Source organism: Coffea arabica, chromosome 8e (genome assembly GCF_036785885.1).
Source record: "Coffea arabica cultivar ET-39 chromosome 8e, Coffea Arabica ET-39 HiFi, whole genome shotgun sequence".
Taxonomy (NCBI): Eukaryota; Viridiplantae; Streptophyta; class Magnoliopsida; order Gentianales; family Rubiaceae; genus Coffea; species Coffea arabica.
The window spans coordinates 37,764,454-37,784,749 of NC_092324.1; the positions used below are offsets into that span (position 1 = coordinate 37,764,454).

At 33.0% G+C, this 20,296-nt stretch overlaps 1 long non-coding RNA gene across 1 annotated transcript; it reads right to left on the minus strand.

Moving 5' to 3' along the window:
* Positions 1-1,928: 1,928 nt before the first annotated feature.
* On the minus strand, positions 1,929-11,396 carry LOC140013104 (uncharacterized). The gene is made up of 3 exons (XR_011820176.1): positions 11,213-11,396; positions 10,084-10,142; positions 1,929-2,426 (listed from the first exon to the last, which is right to left on the minus strand). It is a non-coding gene; the product is annotated as an uncharacterized lncRNA (long non-coding RNA).
* Positions 11,397-20,296: the final 8,900 nt, after the last annotated feature.

Genomic DNA, 20,296 nt, shown 5'->3' on the forward strand with positions numbered 1-20,296 from the left:
CGTCTCTATCTCTTTGACCCTACGGGTGGGGTTGCTCTCACGGAAGCCAAATTGCTGCGACTTTTCTGCCATTGATTCAATAAGGTCCCATGCTTCCTTTGGTATCTTATTTGCAAGAGCTCATCCACTCGCAGCGTCCATGATACTCCTATCAGATGCCTGGAGCCCTTCATAGAAGTACTGGATCAATAATTGTTCACTAATTTGATATTGCGGGTATCTAATGCATAACTTATTGAACCTTTCCCAATAGTCATACAAGGATTCCCTGGGGTACTGCTTAATATTGCATATCTCTATCCTCAAACTCGCAGCCCGGGATGCAGGGAAGAATTTTTCTAAGAACTTCTTTTTCAACTGTGCCCATGTGGTAATACTACCTGCGGGTAGATAGTATAGCCAATCTTTAGCTGCATCCTTGAGAGAGAAAGGGAAAGCTCTAAGTCTAATTTGCTCTTCAATGACCCCCAGAGGTTTCATGCTAGAACAAACCATTTCGAACTCCTTGACGTGTTTGTAGGGTTCTTCACCAGACGGTGGAACGAGGGTAAGAGTTGAATCAACTCCGATTTCAGCTCGAATGAGGTATTCTCAGCCAGAGTTTGGAATGTAATGCATATAGGCTGGTGAATCTACTTGCCTTTCTTTTCATCTCTTGGTCTCTTGTTTTCGCCTACACGCTGCCTTCTCAACCTCAGGGTCATATATCAATTCACCTGTGCGAGAAGAAGAAACTGAATTAAAAAAGAAACAAATAATTCAAACTCCAGTCCCCGGTAACGGTGCCAAAAATTGATAGGTGCCGAACCTGCGCAATAATAATAAATAAAACCTAACTACCACAAAAAATAATCAATAATCAATTTTAGGTACTGGAGCAGGGACTTTAGGTGTGCAATGGGTTACTTGATTCACCCTGTTCCCGAAGAGTTTGCTTAATCCGATATACCCGAATTAATTATCTGACTAAATTCACTAACTAGTAGACAGTGGCAAGTATGGTCGTCTTCTCAGGGATTGGGGAGAAATTTATTTCCTTTCAAGTCAAGATAAATGAGGGGTTTAGGATTAAATGCTAATGAATTAAATAAATCAAATACAGTAAATAATTAATTAAAAGAAATAATTGGGAGAACTCTAGCTAATGGTACACTTCAGAAATGATTCATGCACTGATCATTGATTCACAGATAATTTCACATTTATTAATAGATTAGTTATAGTTGTCATGCACGCGATAAACAACCAACCTTTTCTTAATTTCTCGATAGTTAATGTACGACCATTAACTATTTCTCTAACCCGAAAACAACCCTAGGTACGACCGTAGCATTTAATTTCTAGATTGCATTAATAATCAGAAAGACCGAATCCTATCTAACAAATACGCTACGGGGGTTTGTTTAAGTTAGATCGTATGTTTCCCTGACATAAATCCAATTACGCTAGTTGCTACTGAGATAGAGATAATCAAATAATTACGGATTTAATTACCCCTATTTAGCAAAATAGCCTATACGAACAATTAATTATTGCGCACTAATCAATCATACACAAGAGTTATAACAATTAAAAGCAGGAAACATATAAATACCAATAAATGAAAGAAATAATTAAAAACGGTTTAGATCTCACAGTAATTGCCGAACCAAATCGTCAGTTGCCCCCTTGACTAGAATTAGGGATTTAGTTCTCCATAATTAGAGAACAAGCCATGCGAACAAAGTTGAAAAGAGCCGTCGATTCCTTTTTTCCAAAACAGGTCAATCAAGGAGAAGCAAAACAAAAAGGTTTGTCGTTTTATTCCGTGTTTTCCTAATCAAAGCAAACGAAAGAAATCGACCCTTGTTCAATTCGGTCAACCGAGGAAAGAAAAGGAACAATTGATTTTGATTGCTTTCAATTGACTTCCAAAGCCAAACGTACAGAGAGTCTGCTCTCTTTCAATTTCCGGTCAAACCAAAATAGAAAAGGCAATTCCCAAAAGTCCACAATAGCGGCCCCCGCTTGTCTTTCTCTTAAATGTTATCAAACTACTAAAGCGTAAGTCAAAAGCCCCCCAAAACTTCTTGGAAGTCTAATTCCTCTTTTCCGTTGGTAGCCGCCGAAAATGAAGGAAGTGATTTCCTTCTTATCAGCTGGCCCCACCCGAGAGGAAAACAAAATGGTTCCCCCCAATTATCCTTTTTCTCCTCTCCAAAAATAGGTGTTCAAATACCAAAACTCCCTAAATAAAAGAAAGTCTATTACAATTTATTTTCTTCAGCCTTTTAAGTGGGCCCCACTGCTTCCCAAAGTGTAGTCCGCTGCTTTACTTCCTTCTTGAAGTACCCCACGTGCGACGAACCACGGAAATCCGGCTCTGAGGGCTGGTCATCAGGAAGTCCTCTAAAATGTGATTTGAAGCCCTTTTTCAACATCAATTCCTGCAGTTTACACCAAACACCACATCTGAGTAGAATCCACCCAATTAGTGCAATATCTAGTCAAACAATTGTGCAATATTACCCAAAATATCCCACTAAAATGCACTCTATCAATTTTGTTAACTAGGTCAACCTCCTAGACCATTTCCAATCCAACTTCGATCCTATGATTCCTCCTAATCCCGGTAATAGTACTAAACGTGTTTTGACTTTTCTGTCTTGTGTTAAAGGATAGGATAGGCTCTTCTCTAATTCTAGACTAGGTGTCAATGCTTTTATGGTTTGCACAATTCAGATCGATTATTGTATGCAATTCGGCCCTCTAAATCCCCCTAATCCCGACTACTAAAGGTGTTTTGACTTTTCTGTCCTGTGCTAAATGATAGGATAGGCCCCTTTTTTATTCCAGACTAGGTGCCGGTGCTTTTATGTTTTGTGTAATTCAGTCCGATTATTCTATGTAATTTGGTCCTCTAATTCTCCCTAATGCCAATAATACTATTAAAGATGTTTTAACTTTTCTGTCTTGTGCTAGAGGATAGTATAGGCTTCTTCTCTTCTCCAAACTAGGTGTCAGTGCTTTTATGTTTTGCGTAATGCAATCCGATTATTGTATGTAATTTGGTCCTCTAATTCCCCCTAATCCCGGTAATACTTAATATTACTAAAGGTGTTTTGACTTTTATGTCTTGTGTTAGAGGATAGGATAGGCCTCTTTTCTATTCCAAACTACGTATTGATGCTTTTATGTTTTGCATAATTCACAAACCAATTATTGTATGTATTTATAGTGTTGTACTGAATATTCGTTAAAAGGTACAACAATTGAACTAAATCACATAGCATCGACTTAATTCCCTCTATTCCTTTGTTCTTTTAGTGCCTTGATTATCAAATATGCCACCGAGCAACTAGATCTAATTTTCAAACATTACAACAAAACGCATAAATAGAATTACATAAAAAAAACAAATAAGAAAGAAATACTAAGTATGCAAAATTTTTTGATCAATCAAACTATTTGTTGCTATGGATTATTTATCCCTTTAGAATTCATAAACTCCCATGTCATAAGTAATAAAACTCCTTCAACTTTTTAGCCTTGTTGCAAGAAGCCTCATCTAATGATTCTGATAAGCAACTTGCATCCTTGAACCCAATGGTCAGAAACCCAGACCGCTCATTGACCTGAAAAAATGAATGGGTCAAGGGTCATTGGTTCAACCATTGGGCTGGTTGTCATTAACCCGTAATATCATAAATATTAAACTTACAAAAAACAAACAAATATTTGAAGAAACTTAAGTCATATTGTTAAATATAATCACTTCAATTCTCATTCTATTATACTAAGTAGTATTATTAATTTGTTTAAGACTCAAATATAGCTTTTATAAGTTAAAGAATTTTAAATAGTATTATTTCATATATTTTTAATTTTCCTAAATTATATGAGCACTAGTTTATATGATGAAAATTGAGACATTCAAAAGGCATTAACAAATAAATGAAATACATTCAAGATTTAAAAAAACTAATATAGTCAATTATATGTTATAAATGTTAAACAAGAGTTAATATGTAATTATGGAGGAGAGAGAGAAATGAGTAGAATAAGGCAATAATTGTTATTGTCTAATTAATTGGAGATAATTATGCATGGGTAATTAGTAAAATATTAAATTTGAAATGTCATTAATGAGAGCATTTAACCAAATTCAAAATGGTTGGCTTAATTGAGGTTGGATATTGAACTGGCCGGTTCTCACAAAACTGTTCCGGGTCAACGGTTTAATGGTTGAACCGAACGGTTCATCCGGTTTAAAGGCAAATTGATACAAACTGGTTTTTTAAACAAACCTAGACTGAAAAGAAGGTTGATCAATGGTTCAACCGGCCAGTTCGAGTTGGGTTTTAAAACATTGCTTGAACTCGACTAAATTAATGAAAAAAGTAACTTCATCAATCTTATCAGTTAAATGACCAATTTATCCTCATTAGAAATAAAATATTTCCTGCAAATTTTGCTATTGAGTTGTAGGAAAAATTGCAGAGGTTAAATGCACTAAATCCCTTTGTACTTTACTTTAGTTGTAATTTAACCTTCAAACTTTTTATTTATATTTTTTGGTTGACACTAACGCCTTGCTATTTTATTTATTTCCTTTTCTATTTTGAACATTCTTTGTCTTTTATATTTTGTCATTGCTCAATTTCCAAAGTTTTGCTTTTGCTTTCCTCTCTTATACAATTATTTACTTCCTTTCCTTTTTCCATAGATGTTTGTACATCAAAATAATCTTTTCATATGCATTAATTAATATTTTTATATTATTGGAGTTTCATCATTTATTTGTTTATTCATTTCCCCTTTTAATAGTGATGATCATATAATAAGCTCTATGTTACCTAATACGAAGTGTACTTATGCAAACATGAAAATAGTGAATACATGTAAAAAAAAATTGGAAATTATTGCTAATAAATAAAAATTAATCATATAATAATAAAAGTGATGACTAAATAGATCGTTGCAAGTATAATTTTTAATAAGCACAAAGTGTCATTTATGCATTAACTTTTTAAATGAAATTTGTTAGAGGGTACAAAATAGTATTTTGAAAATCGGACTAGGCCTAAAAATCAATTGAATCAGTTAAATTCAGTCGAACTAGTCAAGATTGATAAAAGATTAGATTTTTGAACCGGTTCATACTAAATTTTCTTTTTTTTTTATTTTGTAAATTTTAAAATTATCCTATTTACACAAATAAAAGCACAAAAAATATTTGATCTAAATTGAATCGATTTGAACCATGAACTGGAAGCTCATCCAGGTTTATAAAGATTGGTGCTAAGTGCTTATTAAAATCATTGGAAGGGGTATCTTCCAACTTGTTGAAACTAATTTGGAAAGGGTTTACTTCTTTTAACCATGTCCTTTATTAGCAAATCATAATAAGAATAAAAGTGTATTGGCTTGATTGCTATAGTGCAATTTGGGCTAGTTATTGCATAATTTTGCGCAATTTGGATGACAATTTGTATTTAGAGTGGGCCAATTATATTGTAAATATGGTCAAATTGGAGGGTGAATCTGAAAAAAGTGTGCTAATCTTTGCATTTGTGTTTTATGCTGTCAGCAATAACATGCTAAGCCATATGAGATGGGCTTTCTATATCGAACTCTTCTCTTTCACTACTCCTACCTCGTATTCTTTCACTCTAGCTGTATCAAGCCACAAGTTCATGGATATTATTACACTTTTCCAACCTCTCTCTTCTTCAGAACCAACACCACCACTACCACTAGAGAACAAAACCCTATATTAGATGCTAATTATCAATAGGAACTTCAATTTTAATTCATGTAGCCTAAACCCAGACAACCAAGCAGTTCCACATCATAACTAAAGAAGAAGAAAGGTTGGTTGGTCAAACATCCTCAAAAAATTGCTCAAACGTGGGGAAATAGAGTGATTATATCATTCAATACAATTCAATAGACAGCATTGATAGCATACTCAGGAGTTGTGTCTCCTATCCTTTTGTTTAAAAATCTAAGCCTATGAGGTAGAAAAGGGGGCGAAGAAAAATTCATCACTTATTCAAGCAATGCTTAATAGTACTATCTGCCACTAATGTCTTACAATAGACAACTGACAGACTAATTTACCCTCAAAAAGGTAGAAAAAAATCAAGCGACCACTCAAACTAATCAAAACACCAGATAATGATGATTGGTAATAAAGAAGATATTGTAAGAAACAAGTTTGAGCAATTTCGTGTAAGACCCAATATAACAGTTAGGGTTTATTTATAAGTGAGAAGTATGTTTAGTTGAGTGAGACATGTAATAAATGATATAATCATGAAAAAGTAACAATTACAATCAAGAATAGTCAATTGGAACCAATCATCATTATCTAGGTTAAGTGGTAAATTTTTTGATGTAATTTCGTTTAAAACAGATAAAACATATATTTGTATATTTGTTATCCGTAAAGGTGCCTAGTATCAATATCAGAATATCTTCACATTTATTTGAAGCTCATACCATGTAACTATTCATTTCTTGTTTTTGTTTACCATGCATGGAATTGGACTGCATATATTTTAAGTTGTCATTGATGTGCAAGAGTTGGTACCTAATAATTGATTAAATAAAAACCAAGAAAATTGATCAAGTTAATTAAAGGCCATGTTTGTTAATAAGTTTTTTAGAAATATGTTAGAAAGAAATGAAATTCACTCCCATGCGTTATGGAGCATGTTACTGCTGATATCATTTACATACTACCTGTGAAATATCTAGTCCTATTAATATTTTTGAGCTTTTGTTCTAACAGTAAAAACCAACAAATCCTATTAACAAATGTCATCAACTGCCATGCAACTATGCGAATTGAATAATTCTAAAAAGAAACTCAAATAAAAATAAACTATGGCTTTTGTGGGAGTGGTCTAAAATAAAAGAAAGCATTAGTACTAAATGCAAAATATAGTACTAAAAAGTTTTAAGTGATAAACAATGAAACTGAACACATCTAACTTTACATAATAAATGGCCATGCAACATGTACTCAAAGCCATCTAATTCTAGAAAGCCAAATATATGTGATAAGTTATGGAACCAATTAACTCCAATGGAAATGTAGTAAATTTTAATTTGTTCAATCAACTGTTTTTAAAATGATTTAAGATGATGGCAACTAGTAATCCAAAGGGAAAAGAGTCCCAATGGCCCTCCAACTCTTACCCAGGTAAAGTTTTGGCCCTCTAACAATTAAAGATAAAGGTTTGGCCCTCGATCTAACAAAATAACATATTAGTGGCCTTTCTATCAAATCCAGCAGTTAACTATGACGGGAAGTTTCATCTCGTGAGACGCGTGACCAAATATGAAGGGCATTCTAGTCTCTAAAGGATGGTTGACCAAGCAAAGAGAGAGTAAAAAGGTAGCTTCTTCTCTTACCTTAAGTTAGAGCAACAAAAATCTCTATCCAGTCAAAGTTGGAGCTGAAAATGCGAAGAATGAACAGTTCCTCTTTACCGGTGTGCAGATGTGAGAAAGAGACTAGGGTGATTACTTCGTGGACTTCAAAAAATCCTGGGTGAAGGTTTGCTATGTGCGCAGAAGGTTGCTGCGGATATTGGGCATGTTGGAGATGTACAATTATCATAACTGGATAATTGTACCAAACCAAATTTCGATCGCACCTGACCTTGGCCCCCATAGGACAGTGTGTAAGTATTCTATATGCACCTGAAACAGCACTTCGTTGTAAGTCATCGCAGGTTATATAGTCATGAAGAAGACGTACTACTGCTATTTCCCCACTGGAGTTGGACTCTCCTTGCTGAGTTTTGTGTTAGCTAGCTTAGCCATGACCACCACAAACGTTACCACTGATCAATTAGCACTTGTTGATTTGAGAGATAAAATCACTTCAGATCCGCATCAAATTCTGGCAAAAAACTGGTCCCTTGCAACCTCAATTTGTGACTGGAGAGGAGTCACTTGCGGCTCTCATCATTACAGAGTGATTGCCTTGAATATCTCCAAATTGGGTCTTACTGGCACAATTCCTCCCCAGCTGGGGAATTTGTCCTTTCTAGTGTCACTGGATATGAGCTGGAACAACTTCCAAGGAGAACTTCCCCATGAATTGACCCATTTGCGCAGGCTGTGGGTCCTTAATCTCACCGCTAACAAGCTAGGTGGATCTATTCCCTCTTGGGTCGGTTCCTTGCAAAAACTCCATTACTTTTCTCTCAAGAACAACAGCTTTGCAGGTTCTATCCCATCTTCTATCTCCAACATGTCCAACCGTATTCGCCACTCCATTTCTGCCTTTACAACCCCTCCTACGCCGGCAATTACCACTTTCGCTGCAACGTCCGGATGGAGTACTCTGATTTAAGTCGCATTAGGGTTTTACAGCAAAAGGGGTGGAAATTGTTGGAGGGAAAATTGTTGGTAAAACTGTTTTTACTCTGTCTTGGCAAAGAGACAATAGTGCCCTTCATATTTGGTCGCGCATCTCACGAGATGATGCTTCCCGTCATAGTTAACTGCTGGATTTGACAGAAGGGCCACTAATATACTATTTTGTTAGATCAAGGGCTAAAACTTTATCTTTAATTGTTGGAGGGCTAAAACTTTACCTGGGAAAGAGTTGGAGGGCCATTGGGACTCTTTTCTCTAATCCAAAACTCTAAAAAAAGAAATCCTTGGAGATTAACTAAAACGCAAAAATCACATGAATGAAAAATAACTATCTAGTAAGCAATTCAATGCTTGCCTATCACATTTCTTTTTTATTTCAAGAACGGTTAAATGATGGTATCATTTCTAACCTGATGTATCATGCATAAGAAATAATAAAGAGAATGTTATAAGATGTAATGTAAATAAATGACCACATTTAAGAGGCTGAAAATTTGGTTAGTTTTTTTTTTTCCTATAATATACTACAAGATTGGTAGTGAAGAATTTACAATGTCTCAACGATTATCAATTTTGCTTTTTCATCCACTGCCAAAAGTCTTAAAATACCAAAATCTACTATCTTTGAGTTCTTTGTTCCATCTATAATAATATTGATAGCTTGTAAACCAACAAGAGTCGCCATGGAGATAAAAAAACTCTTTTGCTATTTCTTATATGCTCTTGCATCTTGTTGGCCAATTCAAGACTGTTGCTTTTTAATACCTATATCAACATAATCCAAACTATAGATAGACAATCCATTACAAAGTTACTAAACAACCAAACCTAAAAATAAAAGAAGGAGATCTTACGATCCAAGTACAAATACAAGAATTCAAATAACAAATCACAATCAAAAGCACTCACCCAATGATCAACCTCAAAAGTTTTAAATTATAACTTGCATATCGTGAATAAGGTTTTTTAGAAACTGAAGAAAGACACGCAGAGGCCACTAAATTTTGTCACAAATATCTCTCTCTTGCCATGTCTACACATGTCCAAAATCCTTTCCAATTGCCCCCGTAAACCTTTTAATTCAAAGAGGAAAAAGAGGTTCGAAATTACATAAACCCAATATAATTAGTTAATTTGATGAAAAGAAGAATGGATGTTAATCGAAGAAGAGAAGAAATGGATTAAAGTTATAGAGGGATCTTGGAGGAAAAAGGAGGAGACTTTGAGAGGTATCTTCGGAGAAATACTTGTTAGATTCCATACAGAATTCTTAGACGAAATAGCAAAGATGAAAAATATTCAACGAACGGAGGAAGATTGGTAGTTCAAAAAATTGAGAGTAACTATTGCAAGACAATTATTAACTTCATTATTATGTGATTAATGGCCTCCAAGTGAGGTTCTTATAACATGTATCAAAGACAACCAAAGTGCAAAAATAATTTCATACAATCTCCCAGTTTCAAATACTTATATTAAATACTATAAATGGATGGTTAGAAATTGTAAAATACCAAGATGTTAGATTCATGAGTAAAGGATTATGGAGGTTAATCCAAGCAAGATGGGTATACAGACAAGAGAACGAGTGTGATAAAATACACTCTCGTCTCAAACAGAATAAACAGATAGTACAGTCATTCAAATCACAGATTGCAAGTACAGATAAACCAAGTTAAGCACAACTGAGGGGAGTGATACACTCACCAGTTTAAACAAACAACTTCAAACGTTTCCTCCCGAAGTAGTTGGATCACCGGCACGTCCTAAACCACCAAGGTAAAATAATTGAGACTCGATTACGAGTCATATGCCTAACCAAGTAAATTACCAATGCAACACAAAAGTATAGTTTTGGAGTGAAAAGGTAGTAGTTGGCCCTAAAGACATGAACGATTCAAAAACCCTTCACTTCTACCCAAAACCATACCTACGATGATTTACTAACTCCAAACTTAAGGTGCAAAATGAAAGTAAGAATAATTCTAGGAAAGTAGGATTTTTCAGTTTTGCGCACCACAATTTGAAAAATCATATCTCAAGATTCTTAAGTCCAAAATTGATAAAATTTATACCATCGGAAAATAGACTCAAAGGGTACAATTTCTCAGAAGACACATTTATAAGATTCATACCACAAGTCAGTCAAATTCGAGCCTCAATTCTCTACTTCATCCAGTAAAAGATAGAATAGGTATGTAATTTCAGTCAATTTTGGAAAATCACCATAAATCACACAAACAGAACTAAGGTCTAAAATTTTCATGGTTTGTAGATCTATGAATCTAGTTTCAAACGCAAGAAATGGAACTTAATTCCAATTTTTCTTCATCAAGATACAACAGATTTCCCAAAACTGCTCAAGGGTCCTGCGAAAATTTCAGCAGCACTTCCCTTGTTTTTCTTTACTTTTCCAACCTAACATCCACCCAATCTCATCTCAATTCAGCCACAATTTCACATACAAATCATAAACCATTCAACATACTTAATTAGGGTCACAATACCCTTCATGTACAATCAATTAGTAGTTCCAAAACCAACCACAATCAAATCCAAATTAGAAACCCTCAAGCTGAAATCTAGACACCCAAGCTGGAAATTCTTTTAGGCAAAGTAAACTAGCACATAAACACTCAACATTTCACATATTAAAGTTAGGAAATCATGGCCAACCTTTAACTTCATATATGAGCAGAAAATTCTCCACAAAAACTGAAATTCCACCTATTACCACCTCAAGTCATGAAATTTCTCACAATACTACACATTTAACAACTCTAAACCACTATGATGCAATTATTAGAAGTAAAGAGAGGTTTTCTTGGCAAGTTACCTTAGAAACACTAGAAAGATGGTAGCTTAACACTTCCCCCTCAAAAATCACTCCACCAACACCTCTAATCCTCCCTAACTAGCACTTTTTATGGAGTAATTTGCAAAAGTTATGGTTGGAATTCAAGATTGGAGCTTGAAATTGAAGTATAAGATGAAGTCTTCACTGTTTTTTCCTTCCTCAATGGTTCGGCCAACAAGAAGAAATAAATGAAGAAATGTTGGTCAAATTTTGTATTTAGTAAAGGTGAAGAAAGGTTGGTCAAGTCCACCATTCAATCGGGTCGCAACACTTGGCACCTTTTAGGGTTTAAGCTTATCTTCTTCTCCCAATGGTTAATCTATCTAGCTAACCTCTAATTGTCTCCTAGCATCTGGTAAAATAATATCATTTAATACAAAACTCCAACGAGTTGTCAAAAATATATCGCATTTACCGCACTAGTGGGTCCCACGTCCATAATACGCTTTAAACTTAATATGAACTAACGTAAACTAGAAAAATGATTTTAAAACTCTACTCACTTATAAAATCTCTGAAAAATCAAGATAATAGGGTATAGTGAAGAAAATGCATGCGAGAAAATAAAATAAAATAATATAAAATAAGGAAAATTTACGGGTCCTCACAAGTTCAATATTTAGTTTGAGTATCTCAAATTGCTTGAAGAGTTCAAGTTCGAGTTTACTATATGAAGCTTGAAAAATCGTCAAGTTCAGTTGAACTCAATCGAGATTTAAATGTAATATATCCTTTTAGAATTTTTTATATTTATTAGTGTGAAATGTCAATTGTATCCTCATTTAAAATTATATAAAATATTAATTTATACTACTCATGCTTCATTGAGTTTGATTAGACTCATTTGATTAATGTCCACACAGTTAAAGCGAGTCCATCTCTTATTCTTTGGCAAAGCACAAAAGAATCCTAAATTAAAGCCCTGTTTGATAAGTGATAACCCATTTCAGCACTTATAAAACTTAATATATTCAGATCTTAACATATTCATACCGTTTGATAACGAAAAATTGAACATCTAAATTAATTAAGTAGCACTGAATTTTCTAGGCAAAACTTGCTTCCAAAATTAAATGGTAAGCTTGTCACTTATCACTGATGGTGCATTTGATAAAACTAAAATTTGAAATCTGAATCCATTAAGTTATTGAATTGTTAAGTATTAAATCTAATACATTTGAGTGCATATCACATTCAGTGATAAGTGAATAGCTTATCACTTAATTTTGAGAGCAAGTTTTACTAAAGAAATTCAGTGCCACTTAATTAATTCAGATGCTCAATTTTTTATTATCAAACAATTTAATTATGTTAAGATCTAAATCCATTAAATTTTATATTGAGAGCTAAATGATCTACAAAACTGAAAGTGGCACAAAGAGTTCTCTCTTTTCCTGTTGGATTATTAACTCATAATAATGATCTACGAAGAGTGAACACCCCACCAACTGCATAGTCCTCTTAATAATTCCCATGTTTTTGTAGTGTAGCGGATAAGGTAGCTTGTCACTCTATCTCAAAATCACGTTGCTGTCTATCTTCTTTCTATTCAATTTCCATCACGTCTCTTGCTTTAGTTTCTTTTTTAATTTTTGACTACGATGGCTCCACTCCATTTATTTGCTGCAGTTTCTTCTTTTGTGAGTAAGAATTTTTCTCGTATTTCATCTTTAAATTTCTTACGAGTTTGAAAAGTTCTTCTGTATTAAGTTACAATATAAAATTGACAAACATTGATAGAACTGCATAATGCCGTTAATGTATTTCTGTCTATCTCCTTTCTTATGTTGTTTCTAGGAACCATATGGTCACCGGGAAAACTCTGTGTCTCTGTTTCTTCTTTTGTTTTCAAAATTACTTTTCCAAAATACAGGATTCAAGTAGCTCAAATAATGCACCTTATCACATTTGAGTCCAAATTATGACGCTACAATAGTTAATTTTACTATGAATTTCAATTTATTAACTCAAATAGGGGCTTCAAGCTAGGATTTGAAAAAGAAAAAAAAAAGGGAAAATTTCCGAACCACTACTACTTTTTTAGCCTATGACTCTTTAAAATTTGGAAAAACCAATCCAACTATGTGTTTCAAATTTCTCTTTTTCGTAACAATATCCCTGCATAAAAATCTTCTCTACAAGGATACATTCACGCTAACCATAGCCAATATTTACTTAGTCCTTGTAGATAAGTAGCGAGTTTTTCCCACAAATTAATTATTCTTGCACAAGTTAAGCTCAAAAGGACAGATTCATTTGGACGGTCGGCACCCGCTAACCATACACCCACTTATTAGTTCCATTTTAACGGCATATCATTACAATGAGGTAAACAGTAAAATCCCATCCCAAATACTGAGATGTTATGGTAAATCAGAACAAATATCATGCATCTTGTATGAAGCGATTTGAGAAAACCTTGGTACGTTGAAAATTCAATTTGATGGTGAAAGATGAGTATAATCTAGCAAAAAAGGGCAAACCTCAGAAGAAAAAATTGAACCTCCAGACATGATAATTATAGAATGAAACATGTGCCAAGTTATTAGTAGCTCATGGATCCAAGGTTTATATTCAATTTTCTTCTCAATACGCTGATTTATGCTTCTGTCTTCCACAGTTTTCACACTTATATGAGCTGTTATTGACAATGTTATTGACAAAAAATCACATTGAACTTAAGTTTTGGAGTAGGGATGCCTTTCACTTGATCATTATTTCAACATCAGAAAGTTAATTTATTGGGTTTTAATTTTGTATGTCCTCGATGATTCTCCTCTTTAATTTGTTGTTTTCCTTTTCTTTTGGAATGCCATGGTTGACAATCCCTTGAATCTCTGTCTAATGTTTCTCAAGGCATTTTATTTTTATTTTTTTAATTTTGTGGTTGCCTAATCGACTTTGTGGATATCGCCCTAGACTAGATACCAAATAAACCTCTCTGTGCAAATGTCTATCACATACATATATATATACATGTGTATATGTATATATGCATATATATTAAAAGCACCAATGTGGTTTGGTGTTTTAGTAATTTAGTTTTCGCTTTCCAGTAATGCCCTTGTATAATGAAATAATGAAGCACATCTTAAATTTCAAATACGAATTGGGGGAGGGATATTTATGGATATTAGTGTTGATATAATTATTGTCTTCTAAAATTTAGTATTCTAAAAAGAAAGGAATTCCAAAAAAAGTTAAATGAAAAAAAAGGAAACCATATACCATATTGTAAAACAAAGTTAAACCCAAAAAAAAAGGAACCTTATTGTAAAAGGAAATTGAAGAACTATTTCTACTTTATTAATTATTGTAAAAATTAGTTTTTTCTTTCCAACATTAACCCTCCCATAGCATATTATGGCTAGCTCTAAATTTGAATGACTTATAGATATTGTTGAGGGTAATTGTGTAATATCATTGTTAAGTATTTATTTTAGGAAGAGAAGTATATTACATTTTTCTTATGAAATATAGTTAGATTTGGAATGAAATTACTTAATTAAACATAGTTTCTACCAAATAATGTAATGCTACTTAATCCTATTCTACTAGGTTCCGGATATAACATAAGGGATAACAAATCCTAATTTGATTTTGACTTGCAAAAGAAAATAAAATTTTTACAACATCGGAAGCTGGAAAAAACTTACTGCATATTACATTGAATAATGCTTATATGTGAAATTAAAGTAAATATATCAAATAAAACATAGGGATTTCTAAAAAGAAACCGTGAATCTAATATTTGGAAGTTATTAACCAATAAAAAATAAAACCTGGCAATTCACAAATTATACTTTTTAAACAGAAACTCGAATTTGTTATCATATACACCTCAAGTTAAGAAATTGATTTGCTAGGATGAGAGTAAGTCTCTAACTATTTCATAGATGTTTGTCATCAATTAGTACAAGATTCTAGCTTATACTAAGATGCTTTGATCACATCCCGGCCAAAAGAATTGTCGTTTGTTTGTGTAGTAGTTTCTTGCAAGTATACAAGCTATTGGATCCTAAGTTTTGCTCATTTTACAAATATTTGTGACAAATTAACATATATCAAACATTCTTCTGGTCATTAATCACGTAATCGTTAGATTGTGATAGGGTGCATAGTGGTTAATGATATTTAACATATATAAAAGATTCTTAGCTTGTTCCACGTGGGCACGCCAGAGTTATTAGATATTTAATATATATATATATAGGATTTAAATATAATTAAAACAAGAAGGTGGGTGTACTATTAAAGTTTTAAACTTATCATTCACCACTTAAGTGGCAACACTTTGGTAGAAAAAATTAACTTTGGATCCACCTCTTATTTGGTGCACTACCAAATAGACAAACCCTTTACATGTTTACATTCTTAATTACTAGTATTTTAGTACTTATATGTGAAATAAGTTCTCAAAACTTTTATTCTAGATGCCAAATGTACCCTTGGTAACTCTTATTAATCAATCTGATATAACTGAATCACAAAAATATCTATTTCTCATTCTAGAAAATGGGGATTCTGGTTCTTCCCTATCTATTTCTCTATCTCTTCCGTCTTCTCGCCTAGCCAATTGCCAATGTTGCATTGCAATATTGCACATGGGATCATGGGCTATAAATAACTTATGCTAATAAATTTTAGTTCTGCTAATAATCTTTTTTAGCAGTGAAGTGGAACTTGTATTCATTTCCAGCTACTGTAATTAATTGAAAAATTAAAAAACGAGAATTATGCAGGCAACCAAGAACCGATGCTGACGATAAGATTTAGCAACATGTGGGCAATCAAGAACGATTGGTTGGCTTTTTGTTTGATTAATGTAAGGGTTAGCAAATGTTTAAGTTCTACTGTGTTAAAAACCAGAATATGAAGAGGGGATCTCTAATCAACTTCCTTCTTTGAAATTAAGGAAGCTGGTTTCTATTATATAAGATTTGAACCCTTATATTTCTTAGCAAATTCCTCTCTATTTGAGTACGACATCATTTGACCATAAAAAAAAACATAATAATAAGAGTAATAAAATCAACCTCATTTAGCCGGAAAAGCATTGCAATTATCCATCTATCGACCATTCATTTGAAAAAGAGGGGGGCGGCGGGTTAAAGGTTGCGGTAGTAGATGAATAAAACGACGCTTTTGACATTTGAGGGTAATTTATAGATTTCTCGGTTCCTTTCAATGTTCCATTCATAATTTTTTATTCTTTTCCAATTTTGGCTGCTCTCCTGTACCCTTGATAGAATAATTCAGAAACCTGAACTGACCTCATGAGTCATGAGGTCTTCCTCTTTTTTTTTTTTTTTTTGCAGGGTCTCCTTTTGAGTTTTAAATACTTGCAGCACCATATAAATAACGAGTTTGTGTACAATACTCTATCCTACTAAAAAATTTTTGGAGATTCCTATTTAACACTAGAGTATTGCTTTTAAAAAAATGACAAGAAAATCATGACATATCTAAATGACTTTCCATTTAGGAAATGGTGAGATAAAAAGCAAGGATAGTGAAAGAAAAATCAGGTAACAAAAGAAGAGAGAGAAACACATTTGTCGTAACACATATGTCGTGATATATCTTGTTTAGTATTGTAGATCATTATTGTTTGCATTAATGCATGTGATCTGAGTTTTGCCCTCATATAGATATATGGTAGGTAAATGATTAGAGGTATGCGGATTTAATTATGTCTCTATCTTCCAGAATTTACACCAAAACAATCACTTTTTAGAAAAAATAACGTTAACAAGATCACTTTTTCTACATAAATAAACAAATGTTCATTCCAATCATGTGTGTTCACACTAATAAATAACCATAATCATATTGCAAATGACTGAATGAGACCGGTAGAGAACAGCATTTTGCAATCGCAAAAGGTTCTTTCACACTGGAATGAGCTCAGACAGCAGTCAATTCTAACATTTCACATCTAACGTGCCTAAAATACAAGCATTTTTGTGATCAATAAGCTGGCTCCAACTCATTGTTGTCATCTTTGCATTATTTTGAAGCCTGGAACCCCACAATTGCATCAGCAGAGTTTTATCCAACTCCACCACTTGCACATTCCCATCTATAAAATATGGTGTATTATTGCACTAATTGGCTTCCTCGTAAGTTCAGGGCATCTTGTGATTAATTTATTGATCTCCTTCAATTTGGTTTTTATCTCTTTTGTCCAAAAGGGCATTTTCAAGGATGATTCTTGTAAGCTCAGGCCATCTTGTGATTAATTTACTGATCTCCTTCGTTTTGGTTTCCAGCTCTTCTGTCCTAAAGCACGCTTTCAAGGATGATGCCAGCTTTTCTACCTGCCATTGACTTTAACATGGTGTACCGTTGACTTTTATTGATCACATTCACCATGATGTACCTTGTTAATTACAAAGATTCATCTATATCTGTATATATGTCTATGCTAAAAGAGTGAGCTTGTGTTGATGGTTGAGTGTTCGAGTTTTTTCTTTTTAAGAGTACCCTTCTCACAAAATAATTAGGACTACGTCATGTTCCTAAATTTGAATGCACTTTCTAATATTATTGAGGATATTTATGTATTGTCATAATCAGGGTCCCATATTCAAAAAAGAATTTTTATTGCATCAAATTTTCTTATGAATTATGAAATAGAATTAGATTTGGAATGAATTACGTTAATGTAATTTCTAATAATACAATTTGCTTTGGAACGAAACACGTTAGTGTAATTTCATTCTTAACGTTCTCACATGACTTTGACATTTCGTTTGCAATAAATTACCATATAAAATTGACAAACGTTGACAGAACTTTATAACATCGATAGCGTCTCTCTATCTCATTCCCTGTGTTGTTTCTAAGAACCAGTAATACTATTGATCACTAAGAAAGATTTGTGCCTCTGTTTCTTCTTGTGTTCCAAAGTTGCTTTTCCGGCATACAGTATTCGAGTAGCTCAAATAGTGCTGCTTATCACATTTGAATCCAAATTATGACCGTGCAATAGTGAATTCAACATTTTATGAGCACATCGTGGGATTGGCAGGACAGGCCAGCAAGACAATTTTGATATACGAGCCAACCAACCACCTAAGGCTAATCCTTCTACTATAAGAGCACCAAAAAAAAGGGAGATGAACCCACTATAAAATTGCAACATTAGCCTTGTTTGGAAAGGAATTTTCTATCCAAAAAATCTCTATGTTTTCTATGAACATATTTTTCAATCACTTTTTTATTTCACATACATCAAATCGCTACAGTATATTTTATACAAAAACTCCAGAAAATTGCTGTCCAAAAAAGACCAATACGATACAAACTTAAAAAACTAATACTAATATGATTTATACTTTTAATCCTTAAAACAAAAGAATTACTACAAATGAAATTCCCTCATAAAAATTTTTTCTTTGATCCTTAGAAAGAAAAGAAATACAAAAATAATTAGATTCCCTTGTCTAAAAAAAATTAAACTGACTCTGTCCAAAAATGCAATTCAAATTGTGGTGGAAATTCTTTATTTCAATAAATGACAAAATTATGACTTCAGATATGACGGGATGACAGCTAGGAGATCTAAAAGAACAACTGTACACCTTAAAGCTGGGAAGTGGGAACAGCAAACGAAGAGAACAACTGAGATCATTACCGTTTCCTTCGAGTTGATTAATTTTATTCAACTCCGTACGATTGCATGTGATCGTGTTTTGTAATTTGAACTTAATCACGTTATTAGTAGTTAATTGGAACCCCAATTGTTTTTGTCAAAAAAAAAAAAAAACCCCAATTGTTATGTCCAGGCTAGCTCAATAAAACTTTTGAAGTTAATTAAATCACAGGGATAAAATACTTTGGCCAAGTTATTAGTAGCTCATGGATCCTAAGTTTATATTCAACTTTCTTGTTGGTTTGCTGATTTGATTGCTTCTATCTTCCACAATTTTCACACTCATATGAGCTTCTATTAACCAAAAAAATAACATTGAACTTAAGTTTTGGAGTTGGGATGCCTTTATTCTACTTTATTTCCATGAAATTAATTTAAAATTGTCACAATTTTAAGAATTTCAAAGAAAATTGAAAGGAGAGAAAAGAAAGGCAAAATTCGAAAATTTTTCTGTTCAAAAACAAGAATTATAGCAAACATCATGTTAAACGAGATGACTAGTCTGTTTTGTTGAATCTTGTAATCATTAGTATAGTTTTGTTACTTAATTGTATTGTCTAATTTATTAAATGTGAACTTTTTAAGTGGTTAAATATGTGTATTAATTGTTTCTAACTTTTAATTATTATTACTCTTTTACTAATATGACTTATATACGTGCGTAAAGGGTATTTATGGACTAAAAGTTGCATCTCTCTTCTTAAAGTATTTCTTTAATGTTACTTTTTCTAATTGGATTAACTTTGTTATCAAAACCTTAACCGCGGGGGAGGTTTATGTAAATTTTATAAACTTTAGGGGAGGCTAGTGAAATTATCAGAAAGCTCAAGGGAGGTTTTTGAATTTATCCCATTATCTTAATTAGAAGTCTCTTTTAACGATTAAAATGGTTTCACAATTTAATTCATATTGATAATTTTTTTGTTTATAGTATTCATTCATGTACCCAAGTATTAATTAATAAGATTCAGATGACAATTTTAAGGAATCAAAGTATTCATCACATTTAGGAAATCGGACACCAATAATTCTTTTTTTTTTCCATAAATCGTAAGAATACATTTATCTTTATGATATTAATTGGTATTTGATTGAGTTAAAAAAGAAACTTAAATTTTCCCTACGAATTTAGAAAAGATAGCTGCAAAAGTTGATATGAATGAGACGTCAAATTAATTGGCAAAGTGAAGGGCATAGAAATAAGCCACGACATGATTGAGTGGTACAGCTATTCCAACAAATTTTGCAATCCTATTGCAAAGAAATTTAATTCTTTTTAATGTACACCTTACCATTTTTTGATATTCTTTTTTTTTTTTTTTGCTAAATTTGCATGCTGTTCATAGACCGCTTAAATCAATATAAGTTCACATTTTGGTGATCAGACACCGTATTGCAGTGGTTTG